General features: G+C 44.5%; 1 protein-coding gene across 1 annotated transcript in view; it reads left to right on the top strand.

Annotated features, from left to right (window-relative positions):
- The window catches only part of COL4A2 (collagen type IV alpha 2 chain), a 250,289-nt gene that overhangs the window by 1,386 nt on the left and 229,080 nt on the right, over positions 1–19,823 (top strand). The window lies entirely within an intron of this gene.

The following is a 19,823-nucleotide window of genomic DNA, read 5'->3' as shown; positions in this document are numbered from 1 at the left end:
TCAGCTTCTGCTGAGGGCTCACCGCTCATGTAATCATGGCTAAACTGCTACAGGTTTGATGGGTCTCTTACATTGAAGACACAAATGTTTAAAACCAAAAAACCAAACCCATTGCTATCGAGTCAATTCTGACTCATAGCGACCCTATAGGACAGAGTAGAACTGCCCCATGGGGTTTCCAAGGAGCACCTGGTAGATTCTAACTGCCAACCTTTTGGGTAGCAGCCCTAGGAGCACTTAACCACTACGCCACCAGGGTTCCCAGATGTTTAAATAGGGCCCCCAAATTGAGTGAACTTAAGGGTATCCTCCATTCTTTCCTCTATTTGCTCTGATGAGGTGCGTATTTTATGTATCACCCACCTCCAAAGCAAAGTCCTGTTGGGAATTGCACTCCCACTTTGGATTCCCCCTCTTTGTAGAACACATACGTGGTCAGGGAGAAAATGTTTTCATGGTTTAACCAGATTTGAGAACTCTTATTTCATTTTCATACTGCTCTGTCCTGACCTAAAACAAAGGAGGATTTTAAAGGTATCCCTCAAAGAAGAACAACCCTAGCTTGGGAAAGAACCACTTTAACATCACTTTTTCTCCAACCTTCCGCTCAGGGTCAGATCCCAAAGTGGGAGGTATGAGGAAGACTCTGAGACTTTGATCAGAGTGTCCCAGGCCAGAGTTTCTTAAAGCTTAGACCTCTCCGTCCTTCCTTCCTACCAAACCAAACCAAACCCACTGCTGTCGAGTCGATTCCAACACATAGCAACCCTCCTTCCTATATACTTCCTGAACTAAGAAAATCCCACCCCAGGTACTGAACCAACCCATTGGCCTTATGGGCCTTTATGTTCATACTACCTGAAGGGTATGCCCAGGTTTTTGAGCCAGAACCTCTTCTAGGAAGACATTCCCAGGAAGTACAAAGTAGTATTGAGAGTGTGTATGTTGGTTGTACTGACACGCAAACTCCTTCGTTCCCTAGAACCACTTGTTGTAATATCACTGTTTTTGGTCCTGAGAAAGGTGAGAGTCACCGGAGTTCTTATCTGGGACTCATCCTAAAATTGGTGGAAAGAGTGTCACGTTAAAAGACCTAGATACTAAACCCACCTCTGCCCTTTATGAAAAATCTTAGATTAATTTCATAAATCCTGAGCCTCAGTTTCCTCACTTTTAAAAGAAAGTAAATATCTCTGTTTGTTATAGAGGTCCGGTGTCCCACTACATGTGCCCTATAACACTTCTGTGCCTTCCTGTAAAACCTCTTAGCTCCCTCAAGCTCACCCTTCGTCTCTTTGACTCCCTGATCCTTGCATATGACAGTGAGCATTTATTCTCCAAGTATTGTCATTGGACCACCTACAGCTAAGTCACCTGGAAGGGCTTGTTAAAAATTCAGATCTCTGGTCCCCATCCCAGATCTGATCAGATTTCCGGGGCAGAGCCTGGGAGTCTGCAGTTCCACCTGATGCCAAAGTTTGGGAGCTAGAGTTCTGGACTTGGAGTCCCTTGCCAATTTACTGCATTTCTCTGGGCCTTAAATTTTGTATATACAATTGAAAACAGATTTTAAAAAAATCTAATCATGTTATTAGAGATGTATTAATTTGTATTGTTTGTTCCCAAACGTGTGTCTGTTATGTTCTATTGTATCATGGTGGAAATAGATGAAACATAGTAGATTTGAATATGTTATTGTATTTATTAACTTTGTATTGACCACTTGGAGTAATTCCCTGATTCTTAGTTGAGTTGTTAGCTGCCGTTGCGTGTGCCCTGATGCATGGCAGCCCCAGATACAACAGGATTGAGCTATTGTGATCCGCAGGGTTTTCACTGGCTGATGTTCAGAAGTAGATACCAGGCCTTTGTCCCTAGTCTGTCTACCATGGAAGCGCCCCTGAATCTGTTCACAGCAGCGCACAAGCCTCCACTAACAGACGGCTGGTGGCTGCACTGAGGTGCACTGGCAGGAACTGAACCGGGGTGTCCCACATCCAAGGAGAGAATTCTACCACTGGACTGCCACTGCCCCCAATCTTTAACTGCAGACATTTAAAAAAAATCATTCTTAATTGTGGCCAGGTCAGCTCTTCTCTGTCGTGTGGAAGAATCCTGTCTTACTGCTCATTTGTTCCAAGGACACTTCCAAGGTCACTTCAGGAGAAAGGGTTGCCTATTGTAGCTTGGAGAGCTTTGTGGCAGGAGCAGCTAAAAATGGTGAGGGAAGAGATGGCTAGTGTATCTAATGAGTACTTCCTATGTACCAATTTGTGTGCATTAATTCAATTAATCCTTATAGGAAAATACACTTAGGAAGTAAAACTATGATAATCTCCTATTTTACAGGTGAGAAAACAGAGATCCAAGGGGCTTTAAATAACTTCCCCAAAGTCATTTTCTTTGTTAAGTGACAGAATTGGGATTTGAACCTAGGCACATCACCACACAGAGTCCGATCAGTAGTGGGAGTGCTACCACATTTCAGTACTTGAGTCACCTGTGGTGTTGGACAGCTGTCTCCTTGCTCCTTACCTTGAAGTACTGCAACCAAGTAAAACCCACACTGATGCTTAGGAAGAGAATTTCCCATACTCCTCCTCTGCTGCTCTTACTCTGAGGATCAAGAGCAAAAAAGCAAGGAAGAAGTGATATGATCAAGTGTCCTAGAGGAGAAGAGAAAACAAAAATCCCAGCTGGGCCACCTGTGCGCAGCACTAACTTGGACACCTGTGCTCTGAATGTGCCACTTTGGGCCGCCTCTTGTTTTTATTCAAGTGACCCTTTCTGAAGGTACCCATGCCTTGAATGCAATGCCGAGGTGCTTGGCACATGTGCAAAATGCCCATCCTAAGAGACTGTGTGGTCTAAGGGTTACAATCCCTGACTTTGAAGGCAAACTGCCTCGGTGCCGCTCCCAACTTTGCCGCTTAGAAGCTGTTGCCTGACATCGGCACTCACTAAATCTCAGTGTCTTAGTTATCCCTCCTCTGCCTGTAAAATCCGGGATGTTAATATAGCATGCACCTCGTGGGACTAGGGGGTATCAACTGAGTGGACGCATGTGAAGTGCTTTGGAGTATCTGGCACACAGCCAAGTGCTGCGGAGGTGTTTCCTGGGCCTATTTAAATGAAGGTCCTGCAGAAAACAAACCTCATTGCAACCCATTTTTACTTATCTAAATATTTATATATCTAAATAGGCTGGATAGAAACCTAGAAGATCTGAGAGACTTAGTCCCCCGTCATTCTGGGAGGAAGAGAATTCCAGAGAACAAAGGCCTTCCCTGAGATCAAATACCCAGCAAGCTGTGGAGCCAGCTGGCAGCCTCAGCTGGGGAGGGGAAGTGGGGAGCTGGGTAGACAGGGCTTCAATAAGCTAGACTTTTATAGGTAACTTTTTATGTAGCCAGAGGAAACTCCAGTGGCGTAGTGGTTAAGTGCTACAGCTGCTAACCAAGACGTCAGCAGTTCAGATCCACCAGGTGCTCCTCAGAAACCCTATGGGGCATTTCTACTCTCTCCTATAGGGCTGCTATGAGCCGGAATCAACTTGACGGCAATGGATTTGGGTTTTTTGTGTCTATGTGTAGCCAGAGGAGCCCTGATGGCTCAGTGGTTAAGCACTCAGCTGCTAACCGAAAGCTCAGCAGTTAGAACCCACCGGCTGCCCCAAGGGAGAAAGATGGGTCAGTCTTGCTCCCGTAAAGATCACAGACTTGAAAACCCTACGGGGCAGCTCTACTCTGCCCTGTAGGGTAGCCATGAGTTGGATTCCACTCAGCGGCAATAGGGTTTGGTTGGTGTGTAGCCAGGAGACCTTGAAGCACAGGTGGTGTGCGCCCCAGGAAATGCAGGTCTCCAGACTACATTCAGCAATAGCTTAAATTTCCGAGCAGCCTTCCAGGGCTCAATGCCCTGGAAAATTCGCCTGCCTCTCCTGACGCTGCCACACCTTTCCCTCCCGCCCCCCCCCCCACACCAAAAGAGAACAACAGGAGAGCAAAGCAATGTCCTAAAGGTTTTCTCCTCTCCATTTGATCAGTTTATTGATCAACCATGAGAGACTTATTGTGCTGAAATGCTTCTTAATGCAGTGTTCAGGAATTGTGAAGAAAAAAGTGCGTTCCCACAATTCCGTAGAGCCTCTGTCTCATTGTTTAGAATCTTCTGGGCCCCTAAGAGTAAGAAGAAGTCATAAGATTCCTCCTCTGTTAATGGAAAAATAAGCATATCTCAAGTTCTCCAGAGGGTATTAAAGGAATTCTCCCTGGGTGGCATGTATGACTTGGCTGCAATAAATGATACTAGGAATTTGTCATACGCATCCCATAACTAGAGGTAAGTCCGAGGGGCGAAGAGGAAAACAAAGACAGAGGGAAAAACAGGCTCTGGCACTGTCAAATGGATATGTTTAGAACCAGAGAGAGACCAAAAAAATAACAAATTGAACATCAAGAAAAGAATTCTAGACTAGAAAACAGAGTTTGCTAAAATAATACAAACCAAAAGATTGCCTGTCTTTTGGGGAAGAGGGAGTATAAATGGGCAGCTAGCTTAAATTAAATAATAGAGAAAGTTCAATGGAAAAACTAAAGTGTAATGGTAATGTAACTTTAAACATGACGTTTTAAAAATACCTTCTAGTTGACGTAATGAGGAGACTACTACCTACAAGATGGTTTTGGAATGCCTTGTTCTTTTAACCTGATAAAGAATATCTTTGATTAGGGGATTGTAGAGAGAGCTCTGAAATTAGCCTTTTGCTTTTTGCCTGCTGATATCAGTTCACCCATCATCACTGCTTAAGGTGGTAGATAAAGTATGGAACCCCCAACGTTGGCTGCTTTGGTTTGCAAGCCAAACAATCCACTACAATCGGAGATCTCTGTGGCTCAGTAACTAAATAATAGTTTCGAGGCATTTAGAGGCCATAAAGCCTAACCCCAACAACAGAGCCAAACCCCAGCCTGGCTACTAACTGGCTGTTGGACCTCAGAGAAAGCCATTTAGCATACTTGGACTCTGGTTCTGGGCTTAAGAAAGAAGGTTGAAGGAGAGCCTCTGTATTGACTCTTTGATGTGGTGTGTTGAAATCCATGTGAAATTGTTCACTCGAGATGAGTAAGCACAAGTCAGCCTGTGCTTACCTTGCTTACTGAGTCATCTGCACTTGTCAGGGGTTGTAAATTTGGAAAGAGGCTTTGATTCTGTAGGAAGGAGCTATGGGGCTGGGAGAGAGACACATGCCAGCCATGCCTACAAGCAAAATCTTTGATGTGGTGAAACACATATGAAATTCTTTACTACAGATGAGTAAATAAGCACATGTAAGCCCGTGCTTACCTTGTTTATTGGATAATCCGCCTCGTGCCACTCCACCTAAGAGCTGGAGTCGAGCACACCCACACACCCAGATCTGCTCCCAGGTCTAGCGGTGTGCTTAGACCTGATAAAAGTGACTTGGTGTCTCGCCATTTTCCCAGCTATAAAAGTAGGAATAAGAGTACTTTCCTAGTACATAATCATTGGGGCTATTCCAGGATATGATTTAAAACTTATTCTGCATTAGGCTTTTTTATCTTCAGGATATTGAGAAGCTTCTGGAATCCAGTAAATAGTGTTTAGTGAGTGAGTTGGGAGAATAGATGGGGGGTTGTCCCCTTTGATGAATTTGGGATTTAAACCCTGGATGGTGCAAACACGTGACGCTCTCAGCAGTTAACTGAAAGGTTGGGAGCTTCAGAAGAAAGACCTACAGGTGATCTCTTTCGGCCACTGAAAGCCCTGGGGAACACAGCTCCGCTCTGACACACAAGGTCCGCCACAAGTCAGAATCGACTCCAAGGCAGCTGGTTTAGTCCCCTTTGCTAGTGGCTCCTTTCAGTTCATGGGAATATCTTGGGACAGATGATAACCCAAATGACTCATTACCCTTGATTTCATTGACTTCTCTCGGGGTCTGTAATTTTTCTTCTGATTATCCCTAAAAAATAAGGCCATGTCTAATCTTAGGAAGATGGCATGGCTTTTTCCAGTCCTGTTGATGTGGTCAGGGAGTGAATTTCACTGGAAGTGGAAAGCGCAGGGTCCCTTCTTCCTCAGCAAGGTCTGCCCTACCCGCTGGATCCCAGGTCCCCGAGCATCCCAAATTTAGTCTCTCTGGTGTTTGTGTCTCCTGTGGCTCCTAGCAGATGCCTGACCGGTTATAGGCCCCGTTAAGATGTGTCGCCTTGCATGGAATGAATGAGGCTGGCTTTCGAAGCCATAAGTTCTTTTGTAAAAGCTGTGTCTTTAAGTGCAACGTGGTATCCTGGATTGAACCCTGGGACAGAAAAAGAACAATCTGTGAAAAAAACTGGTGAAATTTTAATGGAGTCTGTAGCTTAGTTAGTGTACCAATATTAATTTCTGTACCAATGTTAATGTCTTAGTTTTGAGAAATTGGGCCATGTTTATGTAAGTTGTTAACGTAGCATCTGTAAGGTCTAGATAAAGCAGATATAGGGACTCTTTGTACTATTGTCGCAACTTTTTTGTAAATCTAAGTTATTTCAAAAGAAAAGTCTTGTTTAAAAATAAACTGCTTCTTAGAACTCGTGAACCAATTACATTTGGCGTGTATAAACCAGACAGACAGATGCAAAAACGAGGCTGAGGAACAGCGAGTCTTATATTAGTTAAGAGCAGATGTGGCCAGTGAGAGGAAAATGTCATTCCAATTCTTACTCCTAACAGATCAAGTAAATAAAAGTCACTTCTCTTAGCTTTGAAATATAGCAGAAGCAGGTCCCCTGCCTGAGTAAAAGGGGCTTTGTCCCATTGAATTGGGTGGAGCGCTTTATGAGGAGAGGGGAGGAAAAGGCATCTTAATGGAGTTTCCACATTGCTCAGTATCTCAGGGAAGCCCAGTGGTGTAGGACAATAGACTTCTTGACCAGGGAGAGAAAATGCCTGCTCAACTGTTTCCTGAGTGTGTGGTGGAATGGTGGGTTATCGTAAAGCAGCTCGGGTTAATGCCCTCACCCTCTAAGCCCTTAACTTGTCAGGCCGGTGTCATTATATGCTGTATAGAAAAGGAGAAGAGAAGCACCCCTTCGCCACACACACAGAGAGATGCCTTGAAAACCCAGTGGACCAGGATGAGAAAATGGCTAGAGGAAGCAGTGGTCTGCTGCTGAAAGTCCTGCTCCTCTCAGCCCCACCTCCACGCATTCTCCTTATGGTGCCAGAGGCCATCATGATGGAATTTGATGCCAGCTATCTCCAACCAGCCACATTCAGTTATGGGCTAGAAGAAAGGATGGCCAATGGCCAACGCTCATCACCTGGCACATTTGCCTGTCGCCCCTCTGCCATTGATAATCAGACATGAGAGGCTGCGGTAGAAGCCACCTCTGGCCTTTGGCTCTTGCCAATTCTGTTTTGTAGCCTCCTTACACACCCTGTTGTTGTTAGGTGCTGTTGGGTCATTCTCAACTCATGGTGACCCCGTTTGACAAACAGAGCAGAGCTGCCCCATAGGGTTTTCTAGTGCAGTGGTTAAGTGATAGGGCTGCTAACCAAAAGATCGGCAGTTTGACTCCACCAGCTGCTCTTTGGAAACCCTATGGGGCAGTTCTACTCTGTCCTTTGGGTTGCTATGAGTCAGAATCAGCAACAGGTTTGCGTTTTTGTGTGTGTGTGTTTGTGTGTAGTATATACATTTAAAGTCCCTGGGTAGTGCACATGGTTAACATTCTCAGCTACTAACCGAAAGATTGGAAGTTCAAGTCCACCCAGAGCTATGTTGGAAGAACATCTTGGAGATCTACGTCTGAAAAATCAACCATTGACAACCCTACAGAGCACAGTTCTATTCTGTCACACTTGGGGTTTCCATGAGTGGTATTCAACTCGATGGCATCTGATTTGGGTTTTTATATACATTAAACAGTTGTCTTCATCCGTCATCCATTTGCTTCAACTGTGACTGCTGTTACTATAACCCAAAGTTTAGCATGTAGAGCATCTTCCCTCCAGGAATCGTTCTTCATTGTGTTTATATGCTCCAGGGCCTGGAACATAGTAGGCACTCAATTTCTTAAATAAAGAAATGAATCTGTAGTCAGTTGAAAGTTGTATAAGCGAATCTTTTGGTTGAGGGGTACGGTCATAGAGTATTTAATAAAAGATTAGATAAAAACGTGATTTCCTCAGGTCCCCTCCCCCCCCAGTTTTATCCTATCCACCACTGGATAAAACTAGCTGTATAAGTAGATAAAAGGAAGCATTGGTCTGCCTATAAAAAGATTTGTATTTTTTTCCTAGGGATTGTTTCAGCCCTACCCATAAAATTCCTATTTTGCTGCTTTTACCCAGTTGAGTGATCTCCCATGTGGGAATTACAGAAAAATTTGAGTTATTGAATTACATGAACTACTTTCCTGGTACCTAGTAGAAATTGCATAATCTGTTTTTCTGAGTTGCGAGCATTTTCAGATATATAACTGCGTTTGCAGACTGTCTTGTGAGAACAGAGGAAAGGGCTTCTGGTGGTGGACATAATCAAAGACACATGCTTCCTGGGATGCCTCAAAGGCTCTGGTTTGTTCATTAAAGAAAAAAAGACTCTGATTGGCAACTACTGTGCAATAATTGCAAACTGGTGTTGGAAGGAGTACTGCAGTAAATAGGCCAGCAGCATGGGTCTTGCTAGCTAGGACCTACTTCCTCCTCTGTCTTCATCTCTACCCGCAGTGATGCTGGTGCCAGGTTAGAAAAAAAGGAAGGGTTCCTTGAAGGAGTCTTTGTAGGATCCCCTGAGGTCAAACATAAGAAAGAATAACACCTGGAGGTGCTTCTCGAATTCCATAACTCTGAGGGGAAAACGAAAAAATCCTGTGGGAGAAAAACAGCAATTCTCATCTGTGGAGCAACATGGCTTCAGGAACCAAGTGAAGCCACTGACATACATTACCTAATTTGATGCTCACTACTCCATGAGGTAAAGAGTGTTATTATCCCATCTTGCAGATATGGAAACTGAGGCATATGCAGCTTAGGGTGTTTGTTAAAGACAATAATGATAAAGGTGGGAGTGAAACTCAGGACTTCCTGATTCCATCACCCCTAATCTTAACCACTGTACAAGACTGATATATTCCTGGCCATAGAATAGATAGGTGGGTGGGTGGGTGGGTAGATGGACGGATGGATGGGCGGATGGATGGGCGGATGGATGGATGGATGGGCGGATGGATGGATGGGCGGATGGATGGATGGGCGGATGGATGAGCGGATGAGCAGTTGAACAGTTGGATGGACAAGTAGATGGATGGATGGGTGGATAAGTGGGTGGGTGGGTGGATATAGAGAATACATACACAGACACATATACACATGACTTCTGTATGCTCCAGTCCCTTAAGGGGCTGCTGAGAAAGAAGAGACCATAACTGTCTCTAGAGCATTAGGCAAACCTGTTCTCTTTAGAGTCCCTTCTGTGGGGAAGCAGAACCTATGGATATAGAGGACTGAGTAGCCTTATGAAGTCTAAGAAATAAAGACTAAGAAGACTGTACTCAGGAGAGGCCCACAAAGATTGACCAAGGAATACATGAGAATGCTCAAGAGAGGGAATCAGGTCAGCAGAACAGAGAGTCCCTGTGGTTGCAACAGCCCTAAGCCTCTTTCCACAGAGATGTTTAGAAATGCCAGGCCATTAAGGCACACTTTACTGAAGCTATGTAAGTGTGCAAACACACTATTACCTCAGAGTAGAAGGAGAGGATGTTGGAAAATTCTGTTAGTCCTAGTTTAGACAAAGATTTGCCGAAATCCAATGGGGAATTAGAGAACTTCGTACCGTCACTTTAGCTGTGCAGAAGACCCAGTGGATTGAAGGCGGGATCCATTTTTTTTTCCTGGATGGATACCAACTTCCTTCTGTTGGGGTCTGTTTTTACTGTGTTGTTTTGTGTTGATGGTTTTCTTTGGATTTTCCCCCATGTGCCAAAAGGTAGGCTGGTGTGGTCTACTAAAAAGAGTTGGTGTATCTAAAAAGAGTTTGAGAACGGTGACTGGGGAAAGTCACGTTCCCTTTCTGACCCTCCTTTTCTTATCTCTAAAACAGGAATACTAATCACTGTTGAAAGTTGTGGTGGGATAGATAATTCCTGTGCAGTTCGTTTCCCAAACGAATATGTCAGTCCTACAAGAAAAATGTATACAGTGATCTTCCTGTGAACCACATCTAGGCCCTAGGACAGGGATAGGCCCGGAACAGTGAGTGGTGTTTCAGTGTGTCCGTATGCTCGCACGTGAGTATGTGTGTGTTTGTATGGTGTTGTGTGGAGCTATTCAGCTGCCTGACCATGTTTTTAAGTTAAATATCCCATTTGGTATTATCCATGGTTATAGAGAAACCTCTAGAAGTTCACTGTTTGAGACCAAGTTTATCTCTCTTTTGCCTCTGTATATTAGACTCACGTTATGATTTCACATGAGATTCTATTTCTGAGCAAACACCTATAAAACCCTCACTCAAGACTCAGAACCGTATTCTCCTTTGAGGGGAATACAGAAGAAATATTAGGACTCTGGCGTGGAGTTTAAGATGACTCTGGTGTGGAGTTTAAGATGAACAAGACCAGCTCGGGTCCTGGGTTTGAAACCTGCTTTCACTACTTTCTGTCTGTGTGACTTTGAACAAGTTACTTAGCTCTTTAAGCCTTAGTTACATTTCTAAAATTGGAGTAAAAGTAGTTCCTACCTCCTAAGTAAGCTCTGAGGATTAAATAAGAAGCTATGTGTAAAGATGTTAGCAGTCTCAGCATTGTTGTTGTTCAGTGCCAACGAGTCAGCAACCCTGTGTACAACAGAACAGAACACTGCCTGGTTTTTTGCCATCCTCACATTCGTTATGCTTGAGCCTGTAGTTGCAACCGCTGTGTCAGTCCATCTCATTGAGGGTCTTCCTCTTTTTCAGTGACGATCTACTTTACCAAGCATCATGTCCTTCCCCAGGGACTGGCCCTTCCTGATAACATGTCCAAAGTATGTGAGATATAGTCTTGCCATCCTTGCTTCTAAGCAATGCGCTAACATGGTAAAAAAAAAAAAAAAAAACATGGTAGGACTCAATAAATGTTAGGTAATGGCTACTTGAACCCTGGTGACTCAGTGGTTAAAGCACTCGGCTGCTAGCCAAAAGGTCGATGGTTCAAACCCTCCAGCCACACCAAGGGAGAAACATTCAGCAGTCTGCTTCTGTAAAGATTTACGGCCTTCGAAACCCTATGGGACAGTGTCACTCTGTCCTATAAGATTGCTATGAGTCAGAATCAACTTGATGGCAGTGGGTTTTCATTTGTTTTTGTTTGTTTGTTTGTTTGTTTTGTTTTTGGAATGGCTATTTGGTTTTAGTTTTTTTTTTTTAATAAATGGGTCTTTAGCATCAAGACACAAGAAACTTGAAACAACAAGTAAGTAAAGTTTAAGTGGTATTAGAGTTTAGAGGAGAGAACAGTTATTATGAGCCAGAGATGCGTGGCTGCAGTGTTGTTTGAATGTGGCCTTCAAGAGAGGTGGGTGGAGGAGAGGAGAGCCTGTCCAGCAAGGGAGCAGCATGGCCAAGAATGAAGAAGGCAAATAAAAAAAAAAAGTTGTCGTGGAGTCAGTACCAACTCATGGTACCCCAGGTGTGTCAGAGTAGAACGGTCTTCCGTGGCGTTTTCAATGGCCGATTTTTCAGAGGTAGGTTTTTTTTTTTTTTTTTTTCCAAGGTGCCTCTGGGTAGACTTGAACCTATAACTTTTCAATTAACAGCTGTACCACACAGGGACTCCAGGTGGTGAATACATTAGGCCAATAGGACGGGGACTGGAGGAGGAAATTCTGAGGCCTAAGATTTTTCTTTTGAAGATTCTCGACTCTCAGAGAGCTGAGACTGTGTTCCATCTTCTGGGCAGCTGCAGGTATTAGCCGTACTACAGTCAGGCTCAACGGTGTGTACAAAATACAAGTTCCTATGGCTGGAATTGGCATAGTTGCATCTTCAGGATGCCTTTTGACAGTTGTCCCTGCTTTTTTTAAGTTTGAGAAATGTCATCGAAGGGAAGAGTTTTGATTTTAATTAAATGTAGGTCAAGGTGTAACTAAGTTATTTCCAGAACAAACGGGAAGGGCTTATAAACAAAGAATATTTTGTGTGAATAATTCTGAGACCCAAACGTAATTTCAGAAAACAAGGGATTTTGGCTTGGCCACATGGCATAAAAAATGCAAAATAGAGAATTTGTTTCTTGAAAGAGCAGATTTCTCCCCATGCCATCCCCTAACAGGCTCTGCTTCCTTAGTCAGCCATATCCTTTTTGCTGAAGTTCTACAGTTAGTCCGAAGAGAACTGCACAAACTGACCTGTTTCCTCCTAAGCACCCAGGTGAATGAAACCAATGGCGAATTCAAACAGGAAGAACCCAGTTGGAAATTGGGGGGCGGAAAATCACTTCCTCTTCATTCTACCTACTCGTTAATTGTCCTAATTGCAACAATAGTCCAAGCTACAATTAAGGGCCAAATAAGGGCCTGAGATACTGTCCTTTCCTGTCTAAAATCCACCTTCCTTTCCCACTACTTATCAGCAGATTTCGGCTGATACCCTTTTGGTAAGGGTTTAGCCTCCCCTTCCAAGACAATCTTAGCTCAGACAGGATTTCCTCAGACTTAGTCATCAGCTCGCATTGTGCAGCCTCCGCCTTCCATGGCAAAGTAAGGGATGTGAACAGCAAAGAGTCTGAAATGTTATCTCCTCTGATTTGTAAATCTTAGGCCAGTACGCGTGGACATCAGTTTTCGTGTGTGCTTGCTAACATCAAGATGCCAGAGGTTACTGAAGGTCTAGTTAAGTCACATGGTATGATGATTTTCCAGCTGCCTACCTCGGCTTTTGTTAGATGGCAAAAGAGTGAGCGCATTCCTTGCAATTGGCATTTCTTAAAAGCTGCAAAGCTAAACCAAAAATGACAGTTTCAACCAAAAAGCATTCATGTTGAAAAGAGAGCCTGGGAAAATAATGGGTCAAATTAATATCTTCTCCTGCTAGTAGAGTCTGGGTCCCACTGTCACATACGAGCATGCCTTCGAGGCACGACATGAAGCACACTGCTTCAAACCCTGGAAGATGTCCTGGGGTCTGGAAGGAGAATGTATTCCTCATATTCTCCTAAATGATTCTAGGAGGAGCTAGAGCAACCCAATTACAGGAACAATGCGTGGAGTTGATGGGACTGCTCTTGATTAGAATGGAAACTACCCAGTGCAAGTCCCTCAGCCCTGGCTGTCTCTGCAGGCAAGAAAGCGTGCGTGGTACAAGCTAAGCATGGAACACTCAGGCCTTCGTGACCCCATCCATTTAATTGTATGTACTGTCTCTCCCCTCTCCTCCTCCTCCTCTTCCCTTCCTTCCTTTCCCCTCCCCTCCCCTCCTCCACCTCCTCCTCTTTCTTCTCCTCCTCCTTCCTCTCTTCCTCCTCCTCCTCTTCTCCTTCTTCTTTTTTCTTTCTACTAGTAGTAGTAGTAGTAGGACATCACTATTCCAATCAAATTATCAAGCTGTTCTAATCAAGAGATGAAAGACACAAATTACCTTATCCAATTCATGTCAATGAGGTCCCGTCAAGTTAGGGGGAAAAAAGAACAGTTTGTCTTTATAGATTCTAATTTCTTCTTTTTCATCCCCGTTCGAAAATTTCCCCACCAAGATCCAATGCTCTTCTATACCCAGAGCTTCACTCAAAAAATGGATCTGGTATCAGTTATTTATATGCAGAATTTGCCTCTGAACTCCCATGAAACCAGTGGAGGTACATTAAAGCCATATGGGGAATTTTAAAAAATATAATGCCCTAAACCTCTTCTTTGCATAATCTGGTTAGATTCCCCTGAGGTGGGGCCAGGTATCTGTAGTTTTTTCAACTCTGGATCAAGCAATGATTTTCAACCTCTGCTGCACATTGGAGTAACCTGAGGAGTGTTCAGGACTAAAGGTGGCTGAGTCCATCTCCCAGGAGTTCTGATTTAATGGGTCTGGCGCCCAGCTTCAGCATTTGGATTTATGAAAATCTCTCAAATGATTGTAAAGGAATCGCAAAGACCACGTAGAGCCTGGTCACTGCAGGTCATCCTCGTGACCAGTCCTTCTGACTTCCACCTAGACCCCTGCCGTGCAGGTGAGATTTACCCCCCAGCTGGGTAAGATTACACTGGGTTGTAATTTGTGAATGATTTGTTTGCCTCTCCGAACAAGAGCAGTCTGTTATCTGCTTCTCACCTGATTAGAATTTAATGTTCTGGAAATAAATGACTTACTTTTACTCAGGAGAGGGATAGAAATAAGATTAGTCATTCTCGCTATTGATTTATTTTGAAATCCAAAAATTCTTTACTTGAAAAGTTAAAGCAGTTAAGAACAGTCTTGAGTCTTTTTCCACAAGTAATAGTAATAAGGTTGGACTATACTGATACCTCAAATAACTGGAAAGTTTGGTTTTCCTTGAATACAATCTAACCCTGGGGCCATCACCTTCTGTTTTGTATGAAAATGAGAGAACAAAGCCTAAGCAGTGTCTCAAAAGAAAAACATAAAGGGGTGATGCATGTGTGTGCGTGCGCGCACACGCGTGCGTGTGTACTAGTTGTCATTGAGTTAGCTCTAACTCATGGTGACCCATATGTGTCAGGGTACAACTGTGCCCCATAGGATTTTCAATGGCTGCTTTTTGGAAGTAAATCACCCTGCCTCCTCTCTTCCAAGGCATCTTTGGACCTTTCAGTTAGCAGCCAAGCATGGCAACCATTGGTACCACCCAAGGTTCTCCACCCCCCAATAAACATATACATATATACCCATTAATTATTAAAATGGCGTTTTTGCTTCACCTTTCAAAAAAACCTTTACCCTTCTAACACTTGTAGTTCTTCAGTGAGTAGGGACAAAGACTCCAGCTGTTTATTCAAGCAGCATTTTTGCCTTCCTGTTGTTTTTTCTTCCTCATTGAGTTTAATTAACTAGAGCCCCTAAGAATAAACACAGAGGGGGAAAAATGCAGACTTCATGAGGTTTTTCTTAATTCCTCACATTAAAAAAAAAAAAAAACTTAGTTCTTTATTCATTTTAAGTGTTTTGTGTGTCTAAACTTAGGTGCATTTCCCTGAAATAAAAAAAGACAATCTCGGCACTGACTTACACACCACAGGCAATATCACAAGCGTGTGTATTGTAGTAAATCATTTGAAAACTGATCGTATTAATGTCCCCTCAGGTCTCTTGTGTACATAGCGGGAAACCATGTTAATTCATTTACACGTTTTTAATTATTTTTAAGCTCAGTTGTGTTTTCTTGAGTAACAGATTTCCAGGGGTTAATGTCAGGAGTTACAAAGAAAAGTGGTTTGGAAAAAGTGGTTCATGGCTCCAGGCAAAAACAGCCAAGGGGCCAAGTTTGCCGTGGGGGCTTTCCAGCATTTCTGTCTCTCCTCTTTCTGTCCCGCCTTACCAATGATTCCATTCTCCTCTTGTTGATTGTCTTGTCTTCTGGTAATTGTTAACCATGCTGATAAAGTAGGTTCACTCGGGATATGCTGAGTTACGAGTTCCTCTGGGACAAGCATGTGACGCTATCCAGGAGGGACCTGGACATACGGATGTGAAGGTCACGAGTGAGGTCTAGGTTGACTATACAGATGTGCGTGTCAGACACCTACAGACTTTCTTAAGGGCCATAGGAGTGTGTGAAATTTCTCAGGAAGAAAATAGAAAATGGAAGCCTCTGGAAAAGGAAAGGAGAGAGGCTGGAGAGTTAGGGTACCCAGGAGAGCCTAAGACTGGAAAGCGTGGAGAGGCTGTTTCAAGGAGGGTGTGGTCAAGACCAGCAGATGCTGCTGAAAGGCCCAGTTGCTGCTGGTGTTGTTGGGTGCCATCGAGTCAGTTTTTGACTCATAGGGACCCATGTGACAGAGTAGAACTGCCCCATAGGGTTTTCTAGGCTCTAATCATTACAGGAGCAGATCCAGGTCTTTCTCCCAGGGAGTGGCTGGGTGGGTTTGAACTGCCAACCTTTCAGTTTGCAGCTGAGCGCTTAACCATTGCACCACGAGGGCTCCTGAAAGGCCCGGTGAGAAAGACCAATGCTTTTCCCCATGGATTTACCAATTCGGAGGCCATAGGGGCCTCTCTTTGTGGAGAGGTGGGGTCAGAGCATAGACTCTAGCAGACTGGGGACACAACCGGAACTGAGGAAGTAAAGGCGGTGAATCTCAGCACCCTGACTGGGGTCCACCTAATTATGCTCCTTTCCCCCCAAAAACAAACAAACAAAAAACAAACCCATTCCTGTCAAGTTTGCCGGGACTCACAGCAACCCCTTGTGAGTCCTTTCCCCCACAGGCAAGCTTTCCCTACTAGACTTGGCAGTCCCTGAGGGTTCAGACTTTCCTTATTCAGCACGTCTCCCTCCCCAGCCCAATGACCTGAACACTGGTGTTTAAGGAATTTTGTTAGATGAGTGTATCATTTACCTTTTCTGCAGGAAGACTTAAGATATTTAAGAGTTCCAAAAGCACCCCCTGAAGTCTTCTTTAAACCAGACAGTGCTTCAGCTTAATCAGTAAAGAACGTGTGCCTTGAGCATTGTGGTGTTTTACAGAACTATCTATACGGGATCAGAGTGACAATAGCAACTCAGAGGTCAGATAGGAAGCGTAGAGGCCAGTGAGTTTAAGTTAATGGGGGAGGAACAGTTCAGAAAAGGAGAATAAGAATGTTTGCACAACTTGAAGAATGTAGTCAAAGCCGCTTAATTGTAGAAACGGTTGAACTGATGTACGTTTTGCTGTGTGTACTTTCAACAACGATAAATGTAAGCAAGAGAAAAAAAAAATTTGGAGTTTCTAAATGGTTATGCACTCAGCTACTAGCCCAAAGGTTGGTGGTTCAAACCCACCCAGAGGTGCCTCAGAGTCAAAATGAACTCGAGTCAAAAATGAACTCGACGGCAACTGACGGCAGCAAACGAAGGGGATTGATAGTGACAGGACCAGAAGGCGGCCCTGGTGGCTGTGTGTAAGAGCAGCGGGAGCAGGAGGGCAGGTACACAGCAGACAGGCTCAGAAGGCACAGACATTTCCAGCCTCGTTTTTTAAAGTTTTGATCAGACGCACTGAGTGTGGGCTCTCCCCCTGCACCAGCCCCAGCCTCTGAACTACCTCACAGTCTCACAGGAGCGAATAGAGAAAAGCATTTATCCTGTGAAAACCTGCCACCAGCTTGAGTGACATGTCATTCCACTGGAATTCTGTGGCGGGGGTGCGGGTAGGCGATAGTTCTCGGAATTTGAGCGCCGTAGCTGCATCACTAGTTTAGATTCCAAAGGCAGAATAAATTTGAGGCTCACTAGCTGTTTTGGAATGTCTATTCTGTAAACTCCGTGGCTGGAGAGCTCTAACACGCTGCTGACCTGATGCCCCCAGGACCAGATCAGGCAAAGAGGCAGCCACCTGCACAGTGAGGATGCCAGGTGTTTGGATAAAGAACCTCCCCTGGAGCGCTGGTCCTCGTCTTGCTCTTTACTTCCTTCCTTCCTTCCTTCTCTCTCTCTGTCTTTTCTTTCCTTCGTGGCGACCTTATGTATAACGGAACTAGACATCGCCCGGTCCGGCGCCACCCTCATGAACGCTGATTTATTTGAGTCCGTTGCTGTAGCTGTTGTGTTAATTCATCTCATGGAGGGCTTCCCTTGTTTTCGCTGACCCTCTAGCAACCATAATGTCCTTTTCTAGTGATTGGTCTTTCCTGGCGATGTGTCCAGAGTAAGCAAGCCACAGTCTTGGTGTCCTTGCGTCTAAGGAGCATTCTGGTTGTGTTTTTTCTAAGACTGGTTTGTTCATTCTTCTGGCAGGCCACAGTGTATTCGGTATTCTTTGTAGTGCTAAATACATCTCTTTAGTACTCATTCTTCTGCAGTTGTGAAACCTGGGGTACTCAGTGTCAGGGGAGCCGTGGGTCCAGCCCAGGAGTACCACTCCCTGAGCCAGAAAGCAAATGAAGGTGGCTCGGAGGCCTAGACAGGCAAAACTGCCCCCACTGCTGCTTATGATGGAGGGCATGCAGAGGGAAAGTGAGAACCTTCCAAAGGAAAGAGGCCTTCCACTTCAGCCCTGGAACCTGAGAATGGGACCCAAGGTACTCCATGAAGGCAGGGACCAAGTCATAGGTAGGCACCTGGACTCTCGAGAACCCAGTGCAACGTCTGTCATCGTTTCTGGCACCTGATCCATATGCCAAACAGAAGCAAGTAGGAAAGAGGGGAAAAGAAGAGCTGTGGTCACAGCAGAAGACACTGCTGTGTGACGTTCAGTGGTTTGGGACGCTTTGATCAGAATCACAGCACCCGTCATTGTGCCCCGTGCCAGTGGCAAGTGCTCGGAAATACACACCTTGTGTTGACCTAAGAGCGTTCCTCTCTCACTGGTCGCACTCACTTTGAATTGCTATAGAAAAAACTACTGACATATACAGATACTGGCTTCTCTGCAAAGTCAAACTGATGCAAAATATGCTTAAACTGCAAGACAGAGTGCCAAATCATTTCAGTTTAATAGCATGGTCTTTTTTCTTTCTTTTTTTTTCCCCTTGAGCTTCAAACCCAAAGGGAGATCAGGCATTTGACCAGTGTGTGACCTGTGCACTGAGCCGCACTGTTTCTTCAGGGCGGGCAGGACGGAGGCCAGGGGCCTCCCTTGTATTTCTGGAAACTCCACTTAATGGTCTGTCAATGGCAAGAATGTGAAAAGTGGACCAATGGCCAAAAGCCACACAGTCCCTGGTATTTGGAGGTTGCCATCAATCATTGCCCGCTGATGGGTGATAACTGTTTGTGCTCCTTCTTGAGTCACTTCCTACTGGACTGGGACTTGGAGTTGTCCAACGCATGAGACTGATGTGGCTGAAGGAAGAGTGAGGGCTTGCGTGAGAAACTCCTTCTCCTATCCAAAAGTTGACCCCTGACAAGGAGAACAACCTGAGCCCACAGAGGAGAAGTGTTCTTGCCTAGATGCAGGAAAAAGCAAATCAACTACATGCCTTCAGTCCTGGGTAGAGGCCGGGAGAGGTGGATCAGAACAGAGGTCTCAAACTCAGATGCACGTTTCATTCAGCAGATGCTGACTCAGCAGGTCTGGGGTGGACCTTGGGTTCTAATACGCTCGCAGGTGACCGTGATGCTGCTGCTCTGAGCATCACAGTTTGGGTAGCACGTCTTAGAAGAGGGTCTCTGGAGGGCTCTTTCAGCCTTAAGAGTCTGTTTTCCCTATCGGTGGTCCCTTCCTAACAATCAGTAGAGTATGTAAGTAGAGCTTGCTTGCCCCTAAATTATCCTGCCAATCTTCTAGAATGTTATGACAAACACATTAGACTCACTTGTTTATGCAAGCAAGTTTTAGAAAGTCATGGATGAAAAGATTTTCATATGCTATTCTTTGGAAGGGTTAAAGAATTTCTGTCTTTGCAAAGCTTTTTTATCGTTTTGACATGTGGGACTGAGTCCTTTGAGGTCATGTCCTGACTGAGACCAAGTTTGACCCTAAGCATTGCAAAAATAGCCTGTTCAAGGAGGGATGAAAACAGGGAGAAGTGGCATAAAGGCTTATTTTATGAAAAGACATTTATACCCATTTTAAAAAATGAGTCTTAATACCATCAGCCTCGTCATTTTAACACAATTGAAACCAAATCTGTATGTAGTAATAAGAAATCAACGCATTTTTGAATAACTGCTAACAGTTCA

The sequence above is a fragment of the Loxodonta africana genome, chromosome 23 (genome assembly GCF_030014295.1).
Source record: "Loxodonta africana isolate mLoxAfr1 chromosome 23, mLoxAfr1.hap2, whole genome shotgun sequence".
Taxonomy (NCBI): domain Eukaryota; kingdom Metazoa; phylum Chordata; class Mammalia; order Proboscidea; family Elephantidae; genus Loxodonta; species Loxodonta africana.
The sequence above is the reverse complement of the archived record's forward strand: the minus strand, read 5'-3'. Positions and strand labels throughout refer to the sequence as shown.